This window comes from Lactuca virosa, chromosome 3 (assembly GCF_052849685.1).
Source record: "Lactuca virosa cultivar CGN04683 chromosome 3, Lactuca_virosa_CGN04683_v6, whole genome shotgun sequence".
Lineage (NCBI taxonomy): Eukaryota > Viridiplantae > Streptophyta > Magnoliopsida > Asterales > Asteraceae > Lactuca > Lactuca virosa.
The window spans coordinates 444,790,923-444,818,089 of NC_136428.1; the positions used below are offsets into that span (position 1 = coordinate 444,790,923).

The 27,167-nt window shown below is 39.4% G+C and overlaps 1 non-coding gene across 1 annotated transcript; it reads right to left on the reverse strand.

The window, feature by feature from the left end:
* Positions 1 to 4,648: 4,648 nt before the first annotated feature.
* On the reverse strand, positions 4,649 to 4,755 carry LOC145168009 (small nucleolar RNA R71). Its single transcript, XR_013741605.1, has one exon. It is a non-coding gene; the product is annotated as a small nucleolar RNA R71 (small nucleolar RNA).
* Positions 4,756 to 27,167: the final 22,412 nt, after the last annotated feature.

Consider the following 27,167-nt stretch of genomic DNA (forward strand, 5'->3'; position numbering starts at 1 on the left):
TTTGAATTAATTGGTGGATTGTCTTGCAAGTAATATTGACTAGGTCAAATTTAGATAATCACTAAATTAATTAGTTAATTTATATTATTTGCTATTTGATCCTTTATGTTTTGAAAAGTTCAAAACTTATCCTCAAGTTTTGAAATTTGAATTTCGTGATTAAAAGTTTTAATTTGGACTATTTAAATTTCAAACCTTAGAATTTTACAAGTTTTAAAATTCAACCTTATACTTATAGTATTATAAGATTAATATATATACGTATAACTTAAATGCTAGTCTTAACGTTAGTAGGCCTCATTCACGAAGCCGATCTATAAGGGGGGTATAAGTTATGGCCTATAAAATGGCCGTTTATGGGTGTCCATTCTCACCCACCGCTTCGTTGATTGGTGGAGGGTCGTTAGCCGAACGGGTACGATCGGGCAAACCTTTGCTCATTAAAAGTGTAATGAATCTATATAAAGTAACTAAAACGTTTTTCATAAAATTCCCAATCTTAGTTACTTTAGGCAAAAGTGAATTGATGCAATTCCATGAAATTACACTTTGTACCCTTGCTAAGGTGTTAATGGAGCGCGTGTGGTTAACCGGCACATTAATTGGGTTCTAAGCAATGGTGGAAAAGGGTGACTCATTGTTTGTCATAGTTCGATGGAGCGTGTGCGGTTAACCAGAACATCGAATAGGTGAATGTAACAATGAGGGCACCATGTATATTTGCATGGTTATTCACACCCACTTTGTGATCCTCGGCATCCCAGTCACAAACTAGAGGGGCATATCGAGATTTAAACATGCCATTGAAAAGTTCAATGTATCTCAAAAGATCTAGGAGTTTTCAATACATTTAAAACCTAATTTCTTTTTCGTTTTTCATGGTGGAGAATTAGTGAATCGACATTCACTTGCCTTCAAGTTATTTACTTGTTAGATTACGGCATCCCTTTTCTAATTTGTAAGTAATGTTGTTGGTTCCTAGCCCTAATTTCTCATTTGGATGAGTAATTGGGGAAATTCATTTCTAATCAACTTTGTTCTTTTTCCTTTTCAGATGTCAAACGCAAACAAAAACGCTTCTGGGTCAAACTCCTCTGGTTCATTCTCACTCATGAACTTATGTGGGACAAAGAATATGTCCTCGATAAGAAGCTAAAGGAGATTAATATCGAAACTGCTACTGCCGATGAGATCGCGGCCTACAAGGCCCACGAGCGTGATGCCACAAAAGTCCATTGCATCATGCTCGCGACTATGACTGCTGAACTCCAAAAGTCCTATGAGGACAAGTACCCCTATGAGATGCATCAGGATCTGCTGGAACGCTACCACCAGAGTGCTAGGCAAGAGAGGTATGAGATCATCACTTCGATGATCACTACCAAAATGGGTAATGGAGAGTCCCTTACCGCCCATCCGCAAAAGATGCAGAGATATGTTGATCGCCTGCTGAAGTTGAATGTGAACTTCGATGAAGAGCTAGCAATTGACATCATCCTTCACTCATTGCCTTCCTGCTATAGCCAGTTCCGCATGACCTACCACATGAATAAGTAAGAGGTCTCCTTGAGCAAGCTTCAGGGCTTGTTAAGGACTGCTGAGAGCAACCTCAAGGATAAATCTGTTGCATCACCTCCAGCTCCAGCTGCTGCCCCTGTCTTGGCAATATGGCAAGGGAAGGGTAAGAAGAGGAAGGCCTGCTCAAGGGGCCACCACAAGGGAAAGTCCCAAGATGGCACCTATTTTAGTGGAACCAAAGTTGGTTCTGCTAAACCCAACTCAAACCCTAAAGAGGCAGAGTGCCACTACTGCCACAAGATAGGGCATTGGAATAGAAGTTGCCCAGAATATCTGCAGGCCATCAAGGATGGAAAGATCACGCCATTTTTCGCAGGGATTTGCACAATTAAATATAATAGTTTATCACATGCTACTTCTTGGGTTCTTGATACAGGATGTGGTTTTCATATATGTTCTGATTTGCAGGGACTAAAAAGAAATAGGGATGTGGAGCGTGGAAGGATGAATCTGATCATGGGAAACAGAAGATCGTCGCCTGTGACCAAGATTGGAGTTTATTCCTTAGTGCTTAGTAATGGTTTAGATTTAAATTTGAATAATTGTTGCTATTCGCCAGATATGGCTAGAAACATCATTTCATTTCATGGTTTATATAAACAAGGTTTTAGATATTCATTTGATAATGAAAAGGGTTCTATTTATGCTTATTTTAATAATGTTTTATATTTTGAAGCATTGCCTTGTAATGGAATATATGAAACTGTGATGGTTGTAGACTGGTATGTGCATAATTAATCATATGTTTAACATATATTTCTATTCATTTTTGGCTAATTATATGCATAATATGGACAAAAAGGTACTTAATAATGCTTATATTGTGTTTTCAGTCCAAAAGACATGCTTGGAAGCAGAAAGGAAAAAAGGAGAAGCAATTAGAGACCAAAGAATGAAGAAAAAGGGAAAACTACACACCTACTCGGCGAGTCCACGCATGTACTCGGCGAGTTCATTAGAATGTTCCCGAAAGAAAAGTCAAGATTCCTTACCGAACACGGATTTCACACTAGTACTCAGCGAGTCCACGACCTACTAACCGAGTAGCCCCTGTTTTGTGATAATTATGAACAGCGGGTCTTAATCTGATTGAAGGACTACTGGAACCTTTGGGGAGAAGCAAGCTGCGATTGAAGAGCCAGAAGAACCCTAGAGAACGAAGATACAACCTAGAATCCAATTCCGAAGAAGATTTGAGGCACATTCCCATCATTCTACTTAATCTATTGTTTCTCAATTATGGTTAGACAATTAGAATTCGTTTTATTGCTGTTAATTACCTCAATCATGAGCTAAAACTCTTAAACTTCTGTTTGGGGATACAAAATTGATATTATGGTTTGATTAATGGTAGGATTAATTAAATATTGGTGATTTTGTTAATTTTAGCTTGTTAAAGAACCTTGTGTGTGAATGATAACTAATTTTCTGTTAATAGGAAGATAATTAAATAGTATGAACATCTTTTAATTATCAACCCCATATGTTTATGTGACCACTTTATCATATGTCTAGGACTAACGAACGCGAAACTAGAATTAATAAGAAAAATTAGGTAAATTCATGTGTGAGCTTGTTTGATGACCATCAGCAAGAGGTTAACTAAAGGACCAATTTAGTTAGCTATTATAAGTCTAAATTAACCCGAATAAATAACCTAGTGAATTAAATTAAATTAGACAACTGATCAATGTTTAAGTTAGTTTGTTTTCTAAGGATTATCGTAGCGAATGCAAGGCTAATCACTTGAATCGGTAGCCAATAGAAGAATTAATCCATTGCACTATTACCATAATATCAACCATAGGATCAATTGAGTTGAACTAAACAGAAGTCCCTTTTATTATTAAATTCAGTTAAATCTTTGTTTTTCTAGTTCTTAGCCTAAGTAGTATTAGTAAGTTTCTAGTCTTGTAAAACTAGAGAAAACCCATATTTACTATTTAATTTAGATAAAATTAGTCTTTAGTTTTAATTTACCGTTCCCTGAGTTCGACACTCTACTTACCCAACTATACCACTAAAAGACAGGTTCACTGCCTTTGTGTGCTTAATTTATAACTCAAAAGTAGGATTAAAACCAGTGCATTTCACATACATCAAGTTTTTGGCGCCGTTGTCGGGGAACGGTTCTAAATTAGCACTAATTTCTATTTTTATCGATCCTTTGTGTGGGATTTATCTTACACAAAGTTAATTCTTAGGTAATTTAGTAGTTAGTATAGGTTTTGATCAATCTCTGTTTTAATAAATTAAGTAGAAAATTTTTCTGTTTTTACCTTGAACTCGCCGAGTGCACTCGACGAAACTCGGCGAGTCCATCACTGTTCACAGTTTTAGCTTTTATTTTATTTTTGTTCTTTTTACGCATTTTTCTTGTTTTATTTGCAGTTGTTTCATGACCTGAGGATCTGATACACCTTTGATCCCTCCTCTAGACGACCCGGAATCCGCCCTAAGGAAGAACAAAGGAAAATCCGTTGGAGAATCCGCTTCTTCAAGGAATTCGCCATTAAAGAACCTATAGTCCGTTTTCAGCAAGAAGAAGAGCAGCAAATCAGGAGCATCCAGCGCCTCTTTGACAATCGAAGACCCAATTAAAGAAGACGCCGAGTACGAGACCGAGGAAGAAGAAGACCCTACATTCGGTCACGTTTCCGATTCCGACGACGAATTTGCTATTCTCATGGCTAACATTGATGAAGTCCCCATGGGGGAATGGAAGAAGAGGATACGCGATGATACCGGACCGGGACTTGTGCAACCCGCAATTCCCGCTACTGCTACTTTTGAGCTCAAGGGTCACATCCTAGCTCTACTTAAGGAGATCCCCTTCACAGGCAAAGACCACGAAGACGCTTACAAACACTTGGACGAAGTCAATGATGTAGCTGATTATTTCAATGTTCCAAATGTGCCTCGGGAAACTCAGCTACTTCGCATGCTTCCGGTTACTTTGAAGGGTGCTGCCAAGGATTGGCTCAAGTCATTGCCCCCAGGATCTATCACTACATGGGCCCAAATGAAAGAAGAGTTCATTGATCAATTCTGCCCGCCATCCAAGATATCCAAGCTAAAGAAAGCCATAGCTAACTTTGAACAACAAGCTCGAGAATCACTATATGAAGCTTAGGAGAGGTACAAGAGCCTGCTAAGGAATTGCCCACATCATGACCTCAATAGTCAACAAGAAGTCTCCATCTACTATGATGGAGTAAATGTTACCACTAGGCAATTACTTGACTCGCAAGGTCCACTCACGAAGAAGGCACCCCCAGTGATAAAGCAACTAATTGAAGAATTCACTAAGCATTCTAGAGAATACCACAATCCAAGAAATGATGTGACGAGGGGGGCCGCTTATGCAGCTTCAGAAGACTTGTCAGCAGTTATGGCTATGCTAAAAACCATGGATAGGAGGATGGATAAAATGGACCAAACGATACATGCTATTCGGGTGGGTTGCGAAAATTACAATGGGCCTCACCTTACTAGAGACTGCGACTTGGATGAGAATGGCAACAAAAAGGTGCAAGTTTGTTACTCAAGTGGGGACCGATATGATGAAGATTGGCGTAGACCAAAGAAAGAGTGGCTCCCTTATGACGAGTACAAGAAGGCTAAGGAGGAGAAGTTCAAGCAAAAGGGAAGGGGTTTTTACCAAAAGGAGGAGCCATCACAAGAAAGAAAACCAAGTTTGGAAGAAATGTTTACCAAATTTGTAGCTGCTTCAGAAAAGAGACATAGTGATCATGATGCTGCAATTCAAGAAACAAGGACCATGCTTAGAAACCAGCAAGCATCTATCCACAACATAGAAACGCAGCTAGGGCAACTTGCTCAACAAATAAACCAAAGATCACCGGGCGAACTTCCTAGCAAAACCGAAAACAACCCACGAGGCGCGCACATAAACATAGTCACAACAAGAAGTGGGAAAATAATCACTCCTCTGGCCCCTATTCAGAATGAAGCACCCAAAGAATCACAGAAGGAGGAAGCAAAAAATCAAGCAGAAAATCAAAATCTTCAATCTGACAGCTCTACTCGCCGAGTACAGAATATGGACTCGGCGAGTCCACTGCCAAATCTGAAGTTTTACCAGCCGCCATTGCCATACCCAGCCCGAGCTAAGAAAGTGAAGCAGGAAGAGGAGTACCAGAATTTTCTAGATCATATAAAGGCTCTTCAAATCAACATACCTTTCATCGAAGTTGTCGCACAAATGCCCAAATATGCAAAGTTCCTTAAGGAACTTCTCACTAATAGAAGGAAGATGGAGGAAGTGAAGAAGGTAGTCCTCAATGAGAATTGCTCAGCCGCCATGCTCAGCAAACTACCAAAGAAGAAGGGTGACCCAGGGAGCTTAACTTTACCTTGCCAATTTGGCAATTTAGCTACCACTCATGCCTTGGCTGATTCAGGAGCAAGTGTAAATTTAATGCCTTATTCATTCTTCAAGAAGCTGGATCTCCCGGTACCAAGACCAATTCGTATGGCGATTCATTTAGCTAACAAGACAATCACTTTCCAAAGAGGAATATGTGAAGACTTAGTGGTCAAAGTGGACAAGTTTGTATTTCCCGCTGATTTCATAATTCTAGACATGGAGGCGGATCCTCAAGTCCCAATCATCCTTGGAAGACCCTTCCTCAACACGGCAAGTGCTATAGTAGACATGAGGGACTCGAAGCTCACTTTGCGGGTAGGAGAAGATTCAGTCACATTTGGGGTTGATCAAGCTATGAAGTATGCACGGAATAGTGACGACACGGCATTCTCAATTGACATGCTTGATGAATTATTGGGGGAATGCATAAGTGAAGATTCCAGCAAGTTCACAATTTTTGATGAAGAATTTGATGCAGAAAAAGACTTAATGGACATCGAGAGGCTGCTGGAAGAAGCTGAGTTTGAAGAATTGGTGAGGCAATCTGACACTTCAACTCGCCGAGTAGGGCCGATCTACTCGCCGAGTCCAAGCGAAAAAAAAAACAAAATTCGTAAATTCAGCTACCAACTCGCCGAGTCCCTTACCTACACTCGGCGAGTACGACAAACAGAACCCAAAAACTGAGCTCAAAAAGTTACCAGAACATTTGGAGTATGCTTTCCTAGAAGATGGCCATCAAAAGCCAGTCATTATAGCCTCTGACCTTTCCAACTCTGAAAAGGAAGAACTAGTGCAAGTTTTGAAGAAGCGAAAACGGGCCATAGCATGGAGCATTACCGACATCAAGGGAATAAGTCCCTCTTATTGTTCACACAAGATTAACCTGGAAGAAGGAGCAAAGCCGGTTGTGCAGCACCAAAGAAGACTAAACCCAAATATGCAAGAGGTGGTCAAGAAAGAAGTGGTCAAGCTTTTAGATGTGGGGATTATATATTCCATTTCCGATAGCCCGTGGGTGAGTCCGGTTCAAGTGGTGCCCAAGAAAGGAGGGATGACGGTCATAACCAACGAAAAGAATGAGCTTATTCCGACACGAACGGTAACCGGTTGGAGAGTGTGCATCGATTATCGAAAACTAAACGATGCCACTCGTAAAGACCATTTTCCCTTACCCTTTATTGATCAAATGTTAGAAAGATTATCGGGCCATAGTTATTATTGCTTCCTAGACGGATTTTCGGGTTATTTCCAAATACCCATAGACCCATTGGACCAAGAAAAGACCACATTCACTTGCCCAAGTGGGACTTTTGCTTATCGACGCATGCCCTTTGGGCTATGCAATGCACCCGCGACATTTCAAAGGTGCATGACAGCCATATTCCACGACATGGTGGAAAAATTCATGGAAGTCTTTATGGACGATTTTGCTGTTTTTGGATCTTCCTTCCATGATTGTCTCACAAATCTTGACCTAATGCTTGCTAGGTGTGAAAAGACCGACTTAGTCCTTAATTGGGAAAAATGTCACTTTATGGTTAAGGAGGGTATAGTTTTGGGCCACAAGGTTTCCAAATCGGGAATTGAAGTGGATCGGGCAAAGATTGACACCATTGCCAAATTACCTCCACCAACTAATGTGAAGGGTATTAGAAGTTTTCTAGGACACGCGGGTTTTTACCGGCGTTTTATCAAAGATTTTTCTAAAATAACTAGACCTCTAACACAATTACTCCTAAAAGATGCACCATTTAATTTTACTAAAGAGTGTTTAGGGGCATTTGAATTTTTAAAGGAAAAATTGACTAATGCCCCGATCATTGTTGCACCAAATTGGAATTTACCATTTGAAATAATGTGTGATGCTAGTGATTTTGCATTAGGAGCTGTCCTTGGTCAAAGGGTTGATAAGCACTTCCGACCCATATATTATGCTAGCAAGACTTTAAATCTAGCCCAAGAAAACTACACCACCACAGAAAAGGAATTATTAGCTGTGGTGTACGCTTTTGATAAATTCCGCCCTTATTTAGTTTTATCTAAAACAACTGTTTTTACTGACCACTCCGCTATCAAGTATTTGTTTTCCAAACAGGATGCCAAGCCAAGATTGATACGATGGGTTCTACTTCTTCAAGAGTTTGACATAGAGATACGCGACAAAAAGGGAATGGAGAATGTAGCAGCTGACCACTTGTCAAGGCTTGAAAACCCGCGATTGCAAGAAGATAGAGTTGGAGATGATTTTTCGGACGAGTATATTATGGTGACTGTGGGAGAAGAACCATGGTTTGCAAATATAGCTAATTACTTAGCTAGCAATTACATCCCAAAAGATCTCACAAGTCAACAAAAGAAGAAATTCTTTTCCGAGATAAAGTATTACTTTTGGGATGAACCATATCTTTTCTGAAGCTGCGCGGATGGAATCATACGAAGATGCGTGTTCGGAAATTAAAGCTGGAAAATATTGGAGCAATGTCATAGCGGGCCCACGGGTGGACATCATGGAGCACATTACACTGCTAAGAAGATCTTTGACATTGGGTTTTACTGGCCCACGATTTTTAAAGATGCAACCCAATTTGTCAAAGAATGTGATGCATGTCAAAGAGCGGGAAACATTTCATCTCGAAATGAAATGCCACAACATAGTATCCAAGTGTGCGAAGTATTTGATGTGTGGGGGATCGATTTCATGGGACCATTTCCCATATCCAAAGGCAACAAATACATATTGGTGGCGGTGGATTATGTATCCAAGTGGGCGGAGGCACAAGCTTTGCCAACTAATGACGGTCGGGTAGTGGTGAGGTTTTTAAAGAAGTTATTTTCAAGATTTGGGGTCCCGAAAGCTCTCATAAGTGACCGAGGCACTCATTTTGCCAATGATCAACTAGAGAAGGTGCTAAGTAAATATGGGGTAACCCATAAATTTTCAACATCCTACCATCCACAAACTAGTGGACAAACCGAAGTGACAAATCGAGCTTTAAAGAGAATCTTGGAGAAATCGGTGGGGAGCAATCGAAAAGAATGGTCGGATAAGCTAGACGATGCACTTTGGACCTTCCGTACAGCTTTCAAAACCCCTATTGGTACTACACCATATAGGTTAGTTTATGGAAAGCAATGTCATTTACCGGTGGAGATAGAGCATAAAGCTTTTTGGGCTTTAAAGATGTGCAACTTCAACATGGAGGAGCTCAAGAACAACCGGTTAATGCAAATGAATGCTCTTGAGGAACTTAGAAATGATGCATACACTAGTTATTTGATCTATAAAGAGAAAACTAAGAATTGGCATGACAGGAGGATCAAGGAAAATAAAGAATTTCATGAAGGGCAAAAGGTGTTGCTCTTTAATTCAAGGTTAAAACTCTTCTCGGGCAAACTCAAGTCAAGATGGGATGGTCCTTTTCTGGTAAAGAAGGTGTTTCCACATGGTGCTATAGAGCTATTGTCAAAAGATGGCACCCCGTTTAAGGTCAATGGACATAGAGTCAAAAACTATGAAGAAGGAGTTCCAAGGAATGAAGGCATGGAAGAGTTGATGTTGCTGGAAGGGATTGCAGCCACGTAGAATGGGAGGAGTCCAGCCAATGACTCCTTAAAAAGAAGCGCTTCCGGGAGGCAACCCGAGTTTAGAGTTTGCATTTCTTTTTCCTTTACTTTCTTTTTAATTTCTTAGGATCTTTTTCATTCATCTTCCTCTGGAAATATGTTCTAAATGATTGCTTGAGGGCAAGCAATGCCTAGAGTGTGGGGTGGCGGGTTAAAAAAAATTTAAAAAAAAAAAAAATTCAATTTTTGTCAAACTGCAAGCTTTACTCGCCGAGTAGGTACGAGTACTCGGCAAGTGCTTGTCTAAATAACCAAAAGAACCGTGTAAAAGCATTTGTACTCGGCGAGTAGATCTTTTCTAGTCGGCGAGTAGCCAACTTACACAGACGGTATAAAAATCTGAGAAATAAGGGTTTTTACCTATTTTACCCACACACTCGCCGTGCACAGCCTCCTTCAAGCGATTTCTATGATTTTTGGCTTAATCCTCGACTTTCAAGGGAAAAGGTATGATCTTTACACTTAAAAACTCATCAAAGGTTCAAGCTTTATCACTGATTTGCCCTTATTTTGTCTAAATTCGGATTTGGGGGTTTCCTCAAATTCTAGGGTTTTAATTTTACCATGAATTAGGAGTTGTAAGGAGAATTTGCTTTTGGTTTAGTGGTTAATGGACTTAGTACAGCAAACCCCTGTGCAAAATTGGGTGTTTTAAGTGACCCATATGTGTTCGACAGATTCTGGTCCTGATGTTCATCCTACTCGCCGAGTAGGACATGAACTCGGCGAGTAGGAGGCTATACAGATCTGTTTTATTCAATTTTAATTACTGGGTGTTGTTTGTTTGTGCTTTCTTAATGTTGTCATGCAGGTACCATGTCCAGACGAGGTCAGTCCTCAAGAGGGGGAAGCCAAGGGGACATCCCGTGGCTCTCGTTCCGCCAAATCACATCCAAATCGTCTCAAGCCCGTGCCAAAAACAAGTTAGAGGCTTTAAAACAGAAAGAGATTCATTTACCCAATGCAGTGGATTGGGATTGGATGGGGAAAGTTGGTTTGGAAGAAGAGCTAACACCATATTTGGTGAAAGAATGTAATTTGGGGGATTCAACCATCATATGTGATGGTTGGTTACAGCTTTCAAAATTCAAGAACCGGTCTACGCTGAATTATGTTGGGAGTTTTTTGCTACCATCTCATTCCGAGGTGGTAGTGAGTACTACAATCCCAATGTAGTTTCCTTTTCTCTTGGTGGGGAGCTGCGACAATGCAGCATGGCTGAATTTTCATGGAGGCTTGGAATCTATGAGCAAAGCACTATGTTGAATGAAGATTTTGAAGTTTTTTTAGAGAATTGCCACAAAGATCTCCCCGAGGGAGTGGTTGCTTCTACCTGGTGGAATACTATTGCTAACCGGGTGTACATCCCATCTACCGCACAGGAGGGTCACATACGTTCACCGATCCACCGTCTCATTCATCGGTTCATTGCCAGCACGATTAATATGCGAAAGGACTGGGACAAGGTCCCGACCCTTGACATCTTTTATCTTTGGAGTATTATTACTCCCGATGTTTTCTGCAATCTCCCCTATCGCGTAGCCAAGTATCTTGCTGAAGGGGCTGTTAAGGAGAAGATGAACTCCCAGATTAATGGAGGGATGTTTGTGACGAGGCTTGCAAGGTCATTTGGGGTATTAGATTTGCAAGAGTCAAGGGCGCTGACGGTCATTTATCCCCCTCCGTTCAACATCGCATTATATAGGAGGGCAAAGATTGTGGAAAAGTTTGGTGATTCTTTTTCTATTCCTCATGCGGATGAGCCGGCTATCTCCGAGGAGCCGGGAAAGCGAGTGAGGCAAAGAAGCGAGCGGGTACAGGAAGACCCACCGGTTATTCCGGTGGAAGAAGAGAACGATGGATGGAATCAACTTAAGTACCGGCGCTACTTGGATGATATTGGAAGAGGAGTTAACTATAACAATCAATCATTTGACTATCTCTTCCAACAAATGAACATCGCACCGAGACCTGGACCCGGCTACCCCTACATCATGAGTTGGGAAGAAAGGATGAGGAAAGGAAATAAAGGAGGAGGAAGTGGAGCTGGAGGAGCCGACATGGATGATGAAGAATGAAGAATGTTTCTTTTGTGTTTTTAATTTATTTTCGTGATGTTTGATTTGGACAACTTGTTAAACTTGGATGATTTTATTTCTTGTTAGGACTTTTTGTTGCTTTCACTTTTGTCTGCATTTTTTTCAGGATTGGAAGGTTAGGATGCATTTAGAAGTCTTATGGGTCAAGGTTCAAGTAAGGAATGTTCAATTGAGAGTGCGAAGTCTTTTCCATTAAGTTCGAGTCCGTTAGAGTTGGGAGTGTAGAGTGCTTTATTACTGAAGTAATTAGAAAAAGAGTCACTGAATTACCCCAATCCAGCACTTCCGTCGAAAGGAAAACTCAGCGCCTACTTGCCGAGTGCACATATCCTACTCGGCGAGTGCATGGACAATTACACGACTTCTCTGCAAGTTAGCAACATACTCGCCGAGTACACGACTTACTCGCCGAGTCCATCATCATTTTTCGGATTCCAGAGTTGTTTTGGGCACGTTCGTTGCAGTTTTATCCAACTCTTTCATAGAGAATCATTGTTGGAGGTTTCTAGGAGCTGTATCCTACATATTTGAGTCATTTGCAAGTCTACCACACGCGACATGACACCCAAGACATGGATGAGCTGTTCCCATGTTTAAAGTCATTCAAAGATGGAGCTAAATTGAAGATGATCAGCCTCGCCACTGCTATCCCAGGGGAGTTTGTTCCAATTCCCTCTATACTTTAGTATTTTTCTTTATCATGCATAGCATGCAATGGGGACATTGCATGAAATAAGTGTGGGGTAGGGGGTTGGTTGAACCTTAGCAAATTTAGAATCCTAATATCATAATTTAGGTCTATTTTTTTTATAAAAAAAAAATTTTGCACTATTGCATACCAAAAATGTTACTCAGGATTTAATTTAGAAAATTTTGGTAAAAATTAATTAGGATTCCATGTTAGAATTGTGTGGATGATTGTATGAAGACCCAAATGTTTAGTTGAGCCTATCTACGTTATAGTGCATTTGTATCCAGGAAAATTGTTATCATTAATCAATAAAGGTTGAAGTTGAGCGCCCATGCTTAAGCATGTAGGTACTGAGTGAAAAAAAAAGTGAGTTACATGAAAAAAAAAAGAGAGAATTACAAAAGAAAAGTTTGAAGAATTTTTGGAGCATCAAAGTCAAATATGAAATTAGAAGATCAAAAATTCCAAGAAATTCAAAAAGTTGAAGATACCAAAAACCAAACAACAAAGTGGTGAATTCAAAGAGATCAAAGATCAAATGCCAAAGAAATGAAGAATTCCAAAGAGCTCCAATGTGGTATCATACATTGTAATTATCTAGATTATGTATGCTTGGGTTACTCAACCAAAAACACCTTGAGGTTAAGAGGTTTTCTGAGGATGGAAGCAGAAAGGAAAAAAGGAGAAGCAATTAGAGACCAAAGAAGGAAGAAAAAGGGAAAACTACACACCTACTCGGCAAGTCCACGCATCTACTCGGCAAGTTCATTAGAATGTTCCCGAAAGAAAAGTCAAGATTCCTTACCAAACACGGATTTCACACTAGTACTCGGCGAGTCCACGACCTACTCGCCGAGTAGCCCCTGTTTTGTGATAATTATAAATAGCGGGTCTTAATCCGATTGAAGGACTACTGGAACCTTTGGGGAGAAGCAAGCTGCGATTGAAGAGCCAGAAGAACCCTAGAGAACGAAGATACAACCTAGAATCCAATTCCGAAGAAGATTTGAGGCACATTCTCATCATTCTACTTAATCTATTGTTTCTCAATTATGGTTAGACAATTAGAATTCGTTTTATTGCTGTTAATTACCTCAATCATGAGCTAAAACTCTTAAACTTCTGTTTGGGGATACAAAATTGATATTATGGTTTGATTAATGGTAGGATTAATTAAATATTGGTGATTTTGTTAATTTTAGCTTGTTAAAGAACCTTGTGTGTGAATGATAACTAATTTTCTGTTAATAGGAAGATAATTAAATAGTATGAACATCTTTTAATTATCAACCCCATATGTTTATGTGACCACTTTATCATATGTCTAGGACTAACGAACGCGAAACTAGAATTAATAAGAAAAATTAGGTAAATTCATGTGTGAGCTTGTTTGATGACCATCAGCAAGAGGTTAACTAAAGGACCAATTTAGTTAGCTATTATAAGTCTAAATTAACCCGAATAAATAATCTAGTGAATTAAATTAAATTAGACAACTGATCACTGTTTGAGTTAGTTTGTTTTCTAAGGATTATCGTAGCGAACGCAAGGCTAATCACTTGAATCGGTAGCCAATAGAAGAATTAATCCATTGCACTATTACCATAATATCAACCATAGGATCAATTGAGTTGAACTAAACAGAAGTCCCTTTTATTATTAAATTCAGTTAAATCTTTGTTTTTCTAGTTCTTAGCCTAAGTAGTATTAGTAAGTTTCTAGTCTTGTAAAACTAGAGAAAACCCATATTTACTATTTAATTTAGATAAAATTAGTCTTTAGTTTTAATTTACCGTTCCCTGAGTTCGACACTCTACTTACCCAACTATACCACTAAAAGACAGGTTCACTGCCTTTGTGTGCTTAATTTATAACTCAAAAGTAGGATTAAAACCAGTGCATTTCACACACATCATAGACAATTTAGGAAATGATGTGTTGTGTGTGGATTCTTCCAATAGTATGGATAAAGCATGCTTGTGGCATTGTCGTCTTGGACATTTCAACAAGAAACGCATAGCCCAACTCCAAAAGGATGGAGTGTTGGAGTCATTCGACCTTAAGGACAATGACGTGTGCGAGTCTTGTTTACTTGGAAAGATGACTAAGTCACCCTTCACTGGCACTTTGTGCGAGGGGTGAGGGTTTATTGAATCTCATACATACAGATGTATGTGGACCCTTTAGATCCACCACAAGGGATGCAAATCGCTTCTATGTGACTTTCACAGATTATTATAGCAGATATGGGTATATCTACTTAATCAAGCACAAGTCAGAAACCTTTGAAAAGTTCAAGGAGTTTAAACAAGAAGTGTAGAATCAGTTGGGCAGGAAAATCAAGATGCTTCGATCTGATCGAGGTGGAGAGTACCTAAGTCTTGAGTTTCACGACTACCTCAATGAATGTGGAATAGTTTCACAATTGACGCCACCTAGGACACCACAATTGAATGGTGTAACTGAGAGGCGTAATCGAACCTTGCTATACATGGTTCGTTCCATGATGAGTCGTGCTTCACTACCTATCTCATTCTGGGGGTATGCCTTAGAGACTACCGCCCATATCCTTAACTTAGTCCCTACGAAGAAGGTTGCCAAAACACCTCACGAGATGTGGACAGGAAAGGCTCCCTCGTTGGCACATATCAAGGTTTGGGGTTGCGAGGTTTTCGTAAGACGAGAAACTCACGACAAGCTCGAACCTCGTAGTGAGCGACGTATTTTCATCGGCTACACACAGAAATCCTTTGGATATCTCTTCTACAGACCGAGTGATAATGTTGTCTTCGTTGCGAGGAGAGGGTTTTCCGACAGCGAGAACTCATAAGCCAAGGAGACAGTGGGAGGCAAATCGATCTTGAAGAGCTTCAAGAGTCGAGCGATGAAGGAACCTCTAACACTGGCGCTCAACCCGAGGAGGAAACTCGGGTTGAACCGATTGACGAGTCCTTACCTCTTAGACATTCCGAAAGGGTTAGTGTTCCACCCCAGTTCTATGGTTTTCATATTACTGTGGAAGGGGATACGTTCATTAGTGATAGTACACTAGTGAATATGGACGAACCTAACAGCTATAAGGAAGCCATGGCAGGCCCAGCGTCTGTGAAATGGAAAGAGGCTATGGACAGCGAGTTTCAATCCATGTATGACAACCAAGTTTGGAATTTGGTTGACAATGTACCAGGTCATAAGAGGGTCGGGTGCAAGTGGATCTTCAAGAAGAAGACTGGCATGGATGGAAACGTGCACACTTACAAGGCGCGATTGGTTGCGAAGGGTTTCACTCAAACTCCTGGAGTTGACTACGACGAAACCTTCTCACCAGTTGCGAAGATAAAGTCTATCAGGGTGATGCTGGCCATTGTTGCGTTTCATGACTATGAAATATGGAAAATGGATGTCAAAACCGCTTTCCTTAATGGGAAGTTGGCTGAGAATGTTTACATGGCTCAGCCAGAGGGTTTTGTCAATGCGAAGCATCCCAATAGAGTGTGTAAGCTTGAGAAGTCCATTTATGGACTTAAGCAAGCGTCTCGCAGATGGAATCTTTGTTTTGACGAGAAGGTCAAAGAGTTTGGTTTTCTGCGAAGCGAAGATGAATCGTGTGTATATGTCAAAGCCAGTGGGAGTGTAGTAAGCTTTCTCGTATTGTATGTCGACGACATACTACTCATAGGAAACGACATCCCGACACTGCAGGAGGTTAAGTCCTGGTTCGGGAAGTGCTTCGTTATGAAGGACCTCGGAGAGGCTTCCTGTATTCTGGGAATAAGGATAGTGAGAGACAGAAGTAAGAGAATAATAGGACTTAGTCAGAATAATTACTTGGACAAGGTACTAAAACGTTTTAGTATGGAGAATTCAAAGAAAGGGGAGTTACCAATCCAGAGTAATGCCAAGTTGAGTAAGACTCAAAGTCCGGGTACTGAATTCGAGATAGCAGAGATGAGCCGAGTACCATACGCTTCCGCAGTTGGCTCAATCATGTATGATATGACTTGTACTCGCCCTGATGTGGCCTTTGCTTTGAGCATGGTCAGCAGATATCAAGGGAACCCTGGCAGAGCGCATTGGATTGCGGTCAGGAATATTCTTAAGTACCTTCGGAGGACCAAGGAATAGTTTCTAGTGCTCGGTGGGAGTGATGACTTAAAGGTGCGAGGGTACAGTAACCCCAGTTTTTGGACCGACAGGGACAACTACCTTTCGCAGTCGGGCTGGGTCTTTACCCTCAATGGAGGAGCAGTAACTTGGAAGAGTTCCAAGTAGGAAACTGTAGCTGATTCAACGTGCGAATCAGAGTACATTGCAGCAAGCGAAGCGTCAAAGGAGGCGATATGGTTGAATAATTTCATTGGAGACCTTGGAGTTGTGCCAGCCATAAAGGAGCCTATGGAGATTTTCTGTGATAATGAAGGAGCGGTTTCCTTAACCAAGTAACCAAGAGATCACGGTAGATCTCGACATATCGACAGAAAATATCATTTTATTCGACATCGGGTGGAAGAAGGACTCCTCGTAGTGAAGAGGGTATCGTCATAGGATAACCCAGCAGATCCGCTTACGAAGGGACTGAGCAGGGTTAAGCATTTGCAGCACGCTAGGAGCATCGGGCTGAAGGACGATATTAGTTTATATTAGATAGTTTGGAAACATGTAATAGATAAGTTGTTATTAACATTTGATGATTAAATAAAGGAGTATTATTTATTAGTAATGTTATTGTCTTATGTTAATCTTTTACATATTGTTTCATTTTGCATGTTTTGAATTATTGAATTATTTGATAATAATCGAATTATTTGATAATAATAGAATTATTCAAACGGTCCACAGTCGTTCATATGTTGGAAGTAGATATGAATAAAGATTGTCATGAATTGGTGTGTAGATTGTCTAAAGTGTATTAGACATAGCAAAAGTTTGTTGCAACGTTCATGAGTGCTTATGAACTTGTTTTGAGCATTGGAATAAACCCACACTTGCTGGAATCACTTCATGGAATTTTTCACGAGTGATCGCAAGATGGTAATATCATATGGTCTTAAAACCTAGATATATGGTTTATTGTTTGCTAATTGGTTGTGCATTTATAATGCGTAAACGCATCAGTAACTTGATGTTATAAAACGCATTGGTGTGTATAATTTGATTAGTGGATAATAGATGCATATAAGTCGAAGTTTATCTGTGCCTTTTATCCTAAGAGGGTAAAAGCGATATCCGGGCCCCTCGATGACTTGATTTGACTTATGTGCCGGGCTCGGTCAGGACTGAATTGATGTGTTCAATTAAGTTCTATGTCAAATGAATCTGAGATCGAGAAACCAATTGTTGGACAATAAGTATGACAATGTTCCATGTGATTGTCCGCACGATATCTAGAACAGAGGATTATATGATCCCTTATCTGAAGGACAGGTTACCGATAAGATCAGAGTTTGACAGCATCTTTGAGAGCTACGATTGCTAAGGTTACTGATAAGATCAGAGTTTGACAGCATCTTTGAGAGCTACGATTGCTAATCGGATTGTGCTTGCATTTATAGTTACTAGACTTATCCAAGTGGGAGACTGTTGGATTAGTGTCTAAGCCTGTAACTATATTTGGTAAGTACTTGACCCGGTTGTGCATGGTCCTTTTGGGTTGCCTTCACCACAGCAACTTGACAGGGTGATTTATATAGAGAGAGAAGATATATTATGATATTAATATATTATGAGAATAATATATTAAAGGAATAATAATATTATTTGATTAATATTAGTAATAGATTAATTAGGAATTAATTTGGTGACTAAAAGAGGTTAATTGAATAAAGGGGCTTAAACTGTCAATTGTGTGATAGTTGTGTTTTTGGGCTATGAATCCTTATAGATCTAGGGGTGGCCGAATTTAGGGTTATGGACTCCTTGAATTCGACCAAGCCTTAATCTAGAAGGATCCTTGTATTGCTTAGGGCCTAAGTTATTCAATTAGGGTTAAGTATGTAACCCTAGTAGCTCATAGTATAAATAGACCCTATGGGTTGGAGAAATCGGCGACCTTGCTTCCTTGGGAACCCTAGAGCCGATTTCTACACCTCTCCTCTCTCTCCAAATCATCCTCTTGCTAGTTGGTGTTTGTAAGCGATTAGAGGAGTGACAATTATGACTCTAAGCTCCAAGAACAAGAAGATTCAAGCAAGCAATCAAAAGGTATTCATCTAGATCTGATTTCATATGTTATGTTTCAATTGTACACACTAGATCTAGCATTGAAAGTCTTGGATACATTGCATGTTCAATTAGAGAAACCTAGGTCCAAGCATTAGGGTTTGCATGTGCACATAGGAAAGTTCTTATGGTTCAAACCCGTCATATTCCTCCATACTTAGTCAATTAGTTGTCCTTTCATACTATTTCACCAGCCCATAATCAGATCAAAGGGCTGGAAATCTTCACTTCACTTCCCACATTATTCACTCTTTCTCAAGAAGAATCAAACCCATCTCTCTCTCTCACTCTTCTCTCCAAAATCTTGAATTCTCCAGGAGTTCTAAGGCTTCTCATCCACCTTTGGTAAGATATTTCATCCCTCACTTGTTTTCCTTACACTTCTTCACTCAAATCAAGGGTTCCTTACATAAATATCATCATATTTGTTGTTAGATCTTCGAATCTTCAAGCATCTCCCAAGTGTTGTTGAGTTGAACACTTCTTTTCTTCATCATCCATCTATTGAAATCACTCAAGGTGAGTTCATACCCCTACATTTTCATGTTTTCTTCAAGTTTTAGGGGGGGAATACAAGTTAAAATACTAAAAACATAACTAAATTCAAACAACAGCTTTCATCAGAAAAGTTGAGTCTTATTCACGGACTGATTTGACCATCTTAATCTTAATATCTTTCAAAACTGTTTAATATGCAAATATTTCAGGTTCATACCTTTAAAATGACTACTTGCACATCTCCATACGAGTTTTCTACAATTTATGGTGATATTTACAAAATTGCCTATCATTTCAGAAACGAATTCGGGCCAGTCTGTGAATATGAACATTTTCACACAAGTTAAAGACTTCTAAAAATTGTAATAAAAATTATGAATAAACTAGACACATTTTATGAACTCTCCGAGTTTACGGATTCAGTTTCGACTTCGTATGATATTTTTAAAACAATGCAGAAAGGTTAAAAACTAGTTACATAGCTTACCATATTAACAACACTTTGTAGTATGTTGAGAAAAGTGCATAACAATAAGTTTCTAAATGTTGTATGCACTCTTGTTAGTTTACCCTTATAAACAGAAATCAGTCATTCATGTTAAGTTTTTTTCTCCATTCATTTCGAACACATATAATAAACTACATTAAGTATAGTTTATGAATTTTCGATAAAAGCATACTACATGGAAAAGGTTTTACTCTCAAAACAAATGGGTTTTTCATATACTACTTGATAAACTATAATAGTAGTAGTTTATGGATACATATCACTAATGTATTTTCATAAAAGGTGATTTCACTTCCACCACGGAAGGGGTTTAATACTCAAACTATATGTGAACTAGTTAACGTAAATTGTGACACACGTCTTCATTGTACTCTTTGAGTACTGGTTAAAAATTCCTGAATTAGTTATAACCAGAGTCTCTTGTTGGGAGAGCGTGATAATTGTGTATAGATCTATATTGGGGTTGACAACCCACACCCATGCTGCTTGCATAAGTCCGATCGGCCGATCGGGGGTGACAAATGTCATTAACATTCCGACATCTGAAGAACGTCGCAGCAGGTCATCCGCTTGTAGTATGGTTATAACGACTCACATAGGGAGTTAAAAATCTTTCAAGTTTACAGGGAAAATTCTACTTTGAAAAGGGGTTTTATCTATTTAAAACTACAAACACGTTATAAGTATAAAACACACTCATACTCTCGGTCCTGTGATTTAGGACTACATGACTTTTATAGGGAAAATATTGGATTTTCTTTGGAATCACATTTCTATTAACACTACATTTCATCTAGAATTGTTAGACTTCAGCTATAATTGCTAAGTGTATATGCTTGAGTTATATAAGAATCTAGTCACAATCGACTTAGAATTGGTGGGCCCGCCTTACTTCTTGTTCCTTGTTTGGTTGTGGACCTAGGACAGACCCATTATATACGACTGTTTATTTAACCTAAATTTTATATAACTTATATACACTGGGTGATTATAGAAGGAATCTACGGGTCTTTCTAGGGTACATTATTGCATAACATAGGAGTTTTCATTTCACACTTAATAAAGAAAATATTGGATTTTCTGGAATCATACTCTATCGCTTTTACAAGGAAAACGACTTCTTTCTCAAATAAAACTCTTATGAACTCACCAACTTAATTGTTGACACTTTTTCAAAACTACTTGTATTCTCAGGAAATCAATGAAACAGGAAATCAACAACATCTTGAGGATGGGACGTTAAATCGTCAAACAGTTCATTTTGTCATCATAATGTAATTGATTTTGAAACATGTAAACATATACTATGGTGTAACCTTTTCAATTATATTTATGATTGTTGTATTAACTTTGAGCACTATTATACTCGTTGTTGTGATACTATACATGAAGTCCTCCACCCCCGGACGTTTCCGCCATCCTTGGTTTGGGGGTGTGACAGATTGGTATCAGAGCAGTGTTTATAGTGAACTAAGTATATCGAACCGCATAAGATATACAAACTATAAATGCATTGGGACTAAAGTCTTTGATTAAACATTTTCAAATAACTATACTTTTAGAAATAAATAGTTTCTTGTTAAAAGTATACATGCATGCATACATACTAAGGTCAGCATCATACTAGAACAAAACAAAAGTGGTGAATGTTGAACGGCACAAGTAGGCTTGGGGATGTATAGTCAGGTCTGGGAATGACATAGCCTGATCAACTATGTCTATCCCAGAAGTGATTAGCATATGCCTAGGAATGGATGTGGCATTGCAACAAGTCTAAAAAAAACTTACCAGCTCTATCTACAAAGAAACATTGAAAACATAAGACAAACATTAAAATATTATAGGAGTATTTGGTGATACTATAACCAACTTATGTGAAAACTAAAGACCCCTATTAGTAGGTCTATAATGACTGAGTGCATACGCTAAGGTTATACATAATTAAAGATATTATAGACTCAGAATCTATGACTATTGCTCTACTTCATGTTCCTTGTTTGGTTGTGGACTTAGAGTAGAGTCATTTATTCGAAGGTCTATTCTATCTCAGATTATGTATAACTGGTATGCACTATGTGATTATAGACATGACTAATAAGGATCACCCCTATAAGTAATTATAGGATTAGACGTCTATTAATTATCTTTTCTACCCCTATTCTCGCACAAGCAACGTGACGGGAGCTCAACTACCAAGAGACCCTATTCATCCTAACTAGGAAAATGGTGGTTGGATCAGAGAGAAATTCGAAGAGGATCCTGAAGAAATAATAAAGGAAGACCCCGAAGACAATTCAGAAGAGAAGCGAGAGGAAGAGAAACCGAAGGAAAACAAAGGAAAAGAAGAAATGGGAGAAGACCCCGACGAGACTTCCATGATCCGACGCCTCGATAAGCCGGAGATTTACAGAGACGGAGTTAGGAACAAGGTTAGCACCCTCCCTATGACATGGATGAGGCTTCTACAACCTCAATAGAGGAGGATTAGTAGACAGGGCTCTCCTTGTCATAATACGCCGCATCACTCACTTGAGCATACAAACACGAGCAACGGTCATCCGAAATCATGGAGGTTGGCGCTACCACCAAGATCGCTGCAATTCATCTTCATCACCTGGATGGAGGCCACAAACAGATCAAAGAACACATCAAAGCCTTCAGAGGGAAGTGACCGCAACTCGAGCCGAGATTAGGAAGTATCGGGAACGTAAAACAGCGTTAGAAAAAATGCCTGGTAAAAAACAGAACATCAAATGGTAGAAGCCAGGGCAAAGTTTAGGGAAATGAAAACTTTCATATCTTCATTCTATGGCCCACGGAACATCACCCGCCACGAGTAGTGTATAGACTACTGACGTACCATTACCGGCTCAAACTCCTGGCATGCGTTTGAACACTGCCCCGACATATACACAAATTCGACCTTTCAAATTTAGAGACTACGTTATTCAAGGGGTCGTGTCGCCGTCAAAGTTTTTCCTTACATTAACGAAATATAGACCTAATATAAGGTCAAACTTTTCTGAACTCAATGTACTGGAGTATATCAATAAAATTCGCATGCATTTTATTTCATTGGGAGTTTACCACATACTTCATAACCTAGTATTACAAACAATTTGCTTATGGTGACTCTAAGATTGCTTAATGTATACCTCAAGATTATGTGTAATTAAGAGACGATCTACTTAGAAATGATGAGTCCGCCTCATGTCCTGTTCCTTGTTTGGTTGTCGACCTAGGGCAGACTCATTAAGTTCAACGACCTATTGGACCTTAATTATACACAACTGGTATATGCCAAGTGATCTTAGGAGTGGATCAGGCGTGGAACAAAGATTTCAAGATTACATTCGAGTCATTACTACTAAATTCATAAGTTTATTTATATAGACCTCTACTATGAATTGATTGCCACATTCGAAAAATTGGGAAATACTATATTTGAAAACTAATAACCTAGTTTTTCGACGCCCGACTAATAACCATTACTAAAAGACTTATACTCATTTAGTCTTTGAAATTCTATAACAGAAAGATGCCGCCTCGTAGGTCTGCTAGACGCACTGGCGGAACGCAAACAAATCCACCACCGTCGCCTCCCCAATATGATCTTGTAATGTTCCAAGTTGCGGTCACAGTGGCGGTAACAGCTTCTATGTCCCAAATCAGCACTGATGGTGACAGGAGGACAGGAAGCGGTGCTAATAACTCCACTCAAGGAGATAGCCAAGGGAATTCGAGAGAGTGTTCCTTTAAGGACTTCACTAATGGAAAACCCGATTCGTTCAATGGTAGTGGGGCAGTCATCGATTTGATGCAATGGTTCGAGAAGACCGAATCTGTCTTCGAGATCTATGCGTGCCCCGAAGCGAACAAAGTCAAATTCGCAGCTCGCACTTTCTCCGGCTGGTCCCTTACTTGGTGGAACGGCCACGTTAAGTCACTCACGCTTACAGTGGCTAACTCGATAAGTTGGGAGGACTTGAAGGCAATGATGCTGAAGGAGTATTGCCCAAGGGGCGAAGTGCAAAAGCTAGAGCAAGAACTGTGGAACCTCAAGATGACAGGCTCTAACCTTGCAACCTATACCGTCCAATTCTATGATCTAGCACTCCTTTGTCCCGATATGGTCACCCCGGAAGACAAAAAGCTGGAGCGATACCTCTGGGGATTGTCCTCCCAAATTGAAGATAGTGTGTTGGCCTCAAGACCAACTACCTTTGACAGTGTCAAGGAGTTGGCGCAACAACTCATCGACCATAGGGCCAGCCATGACACTGTGACAACCACCCCTGAGCAGGCAAGAGGGGAAAACAACAAAAGGAAGTTTTGGAACAACAAAAAGGGCCAACCGGCCCAGGACTACCCTAAGAAGCAACAAATCGTTGCTGTTCATGCTGCCACAGCCCATGCCACACCAGCACCCATAAATCGATACGCTGGAACCCTTCCGAAATGCAACAAGTGTAACTTCCATCACACTGGGGTTTGCCGGGAGATGCATTGGAAAAATTGCAACAGAAAGGGACACACTGTCCGTTTCTGTAAGGCACCGACACAACCCATCACCCAGGTCCCTAGCACTTGAGTAAGCCCAGCATGTTACGAGTGCGGCGACACAACCCCGGAACCGCCCGTAAATATCGGTACATGTTCTAACATCAACATTTAGATTTTTAATTTTTTTTTACTAAAACTAGCATCGATTAAAGTATATCAACCATAAATCTCGAGAACACAGCAAAACCCGAATAAGTCTTATCTCCTATATAAAAACACTGGGTTTTTACTAGTAAATCTATGATGGCTAGTGTAAACTTTATGGTCATATATCATTAAGATTCTATGGACTTAGAATGTGTAATTCCGCCTTATTTCCTGTTCCTTGTCTGGTTGTGGGCTTAAGGTGGAGTCACTCATTCGAATGCCCTTGCAATCTTAATGATATACGATTAGTTTACACCAAGCGATTATAAAAGATCTGGTAGGACTTATATCGCAAATTACGTCATTAATTGTCGAAGCACTCGTACTACTAGAACTCACTGATTACATTATAAAATATTCGGTGTAGTAATACCAAGTATAAAGCGGACAGCATAAAGGCATATTCATAGAATACACCATCACCCTGAAACAATCACTTGTAGCTTTTAATCGACCTAACACCAATTACATTAAGATGTCCAAACGTCGTCAATTAACGCAAGATGGCTTGGTCCTTACCATATCAATTCCATATGCTACGAAAAGTACCCACATCTTTTCCCCAAACTCTCGTAGTCCCAATCAAAACGCTAATTTCAGGACGAAATTCCTTCTAACGGGGGGATGATGTGACAACCGTCGATTTTCAGTCTAGTCAAAGTCAAATAAAGTCAATAATTCAAATCGGTCAACTCATTTAACCCTTGTATATTAGGGTTTCCAATATGTTTCCTATTGTACAACTCGCGATCTTAATACAAAGTATCACTTAGATTTTTAACGTGTTCGGAAATTCTAAAACCTAATCAGGGTAAGTGATGAAACTACTCGACAAAACATTATTCCATACCCCTCGAGGGCGTATAACATTCATAACGAGGCTTAACGGGATTTACGAACCTTGCGTTACGAAGCCAAACACTCAAAAAGGTCGCAAACGAAATCTCTCTCAATCTCTTTCACTCTATCTCTCTCTATCAAAAATCTATCCCAAATCTCTGTCAAAACTTCTTTCAACTTTTCATAATCATTTGGGTCATCCCGACACTTAACTTGGTGAAAAACCGCTCGAAACGGGAAGATACCTTGAAAAATAGCCATATAGGGCCGAAGCTGTCAATTGTGTGATAGTTGTGTAATATTATTTTATTATTATTAGTCACAGATTAATTAGGAATTAATTTTGTGACTAAAAGAGGTTAATTGAATAAAGGGGCTTAAACTGTCAATTGTGTGATAGTTGTGTTTTTGGGCTATGAATCCTTATATCTAGGGGTGGCCGAATTTAGGGTTATGGACTCCTTGAATTCGAACAAGCCTTAATCTAGAAGGATACTTGGATTGCTTAGGGCCTAATTATTCAATTAGGGTTAAGGATGTAACCCTAGTAGCTCATAGTATAAATAGACCCTATGGGTTGGAGAAATCGGCGACCTTGCTTCCTTGGGAACCCTAGAGTCGATTTCTACACCTCTCCTCTCTCTCCAAATCATCCTCTTGCTAGTTGGTGTTTGTAAGCCATTAGAGGAGTGACAATTGTGACTCTAAGCTCCAAGAACAAGAAGATTCAAGCAAGCAATAAAAAGGTATTCATCTAGATCTGATTTCATATGTTATGTTTCAATTGTACACACTAGATCTAGCATTGAAAGTCTTGGATACATTGCCTGTTCAATTAGAGAAACCTAGATCCAAGCATTAGGGTTTGCATATGCACATAGGAAAGTTCTTATGGCTCAAACCCATCAGTGGTATCAGAGCATAGATTGAATTCTGTTGAATTGATGCATTGTTTGATTGTTCTTGCCATGAAAAATCGTTTTTTTGTGCCCCTGACTGACAGACTTGGCGAGTCCCATTGTGGACTCGGCGAGTAGCATGAACTCGGCGAGTCCATGATGGTACTCGGCGAGTCCAAGCGTCTGTCAGAGTGATTTTCGGGATTTCTTGTTGTTTTGCTTGAGAATACTTGCCTTAATCGTTTTGGGTCAATAAAATACGAATTTTATCATATATTTGACTATATCCTTGACAAAACAAAAGATAATTACCATTTAGTTAAATAATAATTTACTTATGTGATAATAATTGATTATTTGAATTAATTGGTGGATTGTCTTGCAAGTAATATTGACTAGGTGAAATTTAGATAATCACTAAATTAATTAGTTAATTTATATTATTTGCTATTTGATCCTTTATGTTTTGAAAAGTTCAAAACTTGTCCTCAAGTTTTGAAATTTGAAGTTTTGTGATTAAAAGTTTTAATTTGGACTATTTAAATTTCAAACCTTAGAATTTTACAAGTTTTAAAATTCAACCTTTTACTTATAGTATTATAAGATTAATATATATACGTATAACTTAAATGCTAGTCTTACCGTTAGTAAGCCTCATTCACGAAGCCGATCTATAAGGGGGGTATAACGTTATAGCCTATAAAATGGCCGTTTATGGGTGTCCATTCTCACCCACCGCTTCGTTGATTGGTGGAGGGTCGTTAGCCGAACGGGTAAGATCGGGCAAACCTTTCCTCATTAAAAGTGTAATGAATCTATATAAAGTAACTAAAACGTTTTTCATAAAATTCCCAATCTTAGTTACTTTAGGCAAAAGTGAATTGATGCAATTCCATGAAATTATACTTTGTACCCTTGCTAAGACGTTAATGGAGCGCGTGTGGTTAACCGGCACATTAATTGGGTTCTAAGCAATGGTGGCAAAGGGTGACTCATTATTTGTCATAGTTCGATGGAGCATGTGTGGTTAACCAGCACATCGAATAGGTGACTGTAACAATGAGGGCACCATGTGTATTTGCATGGTTATTCACACCCACTTTGTGAT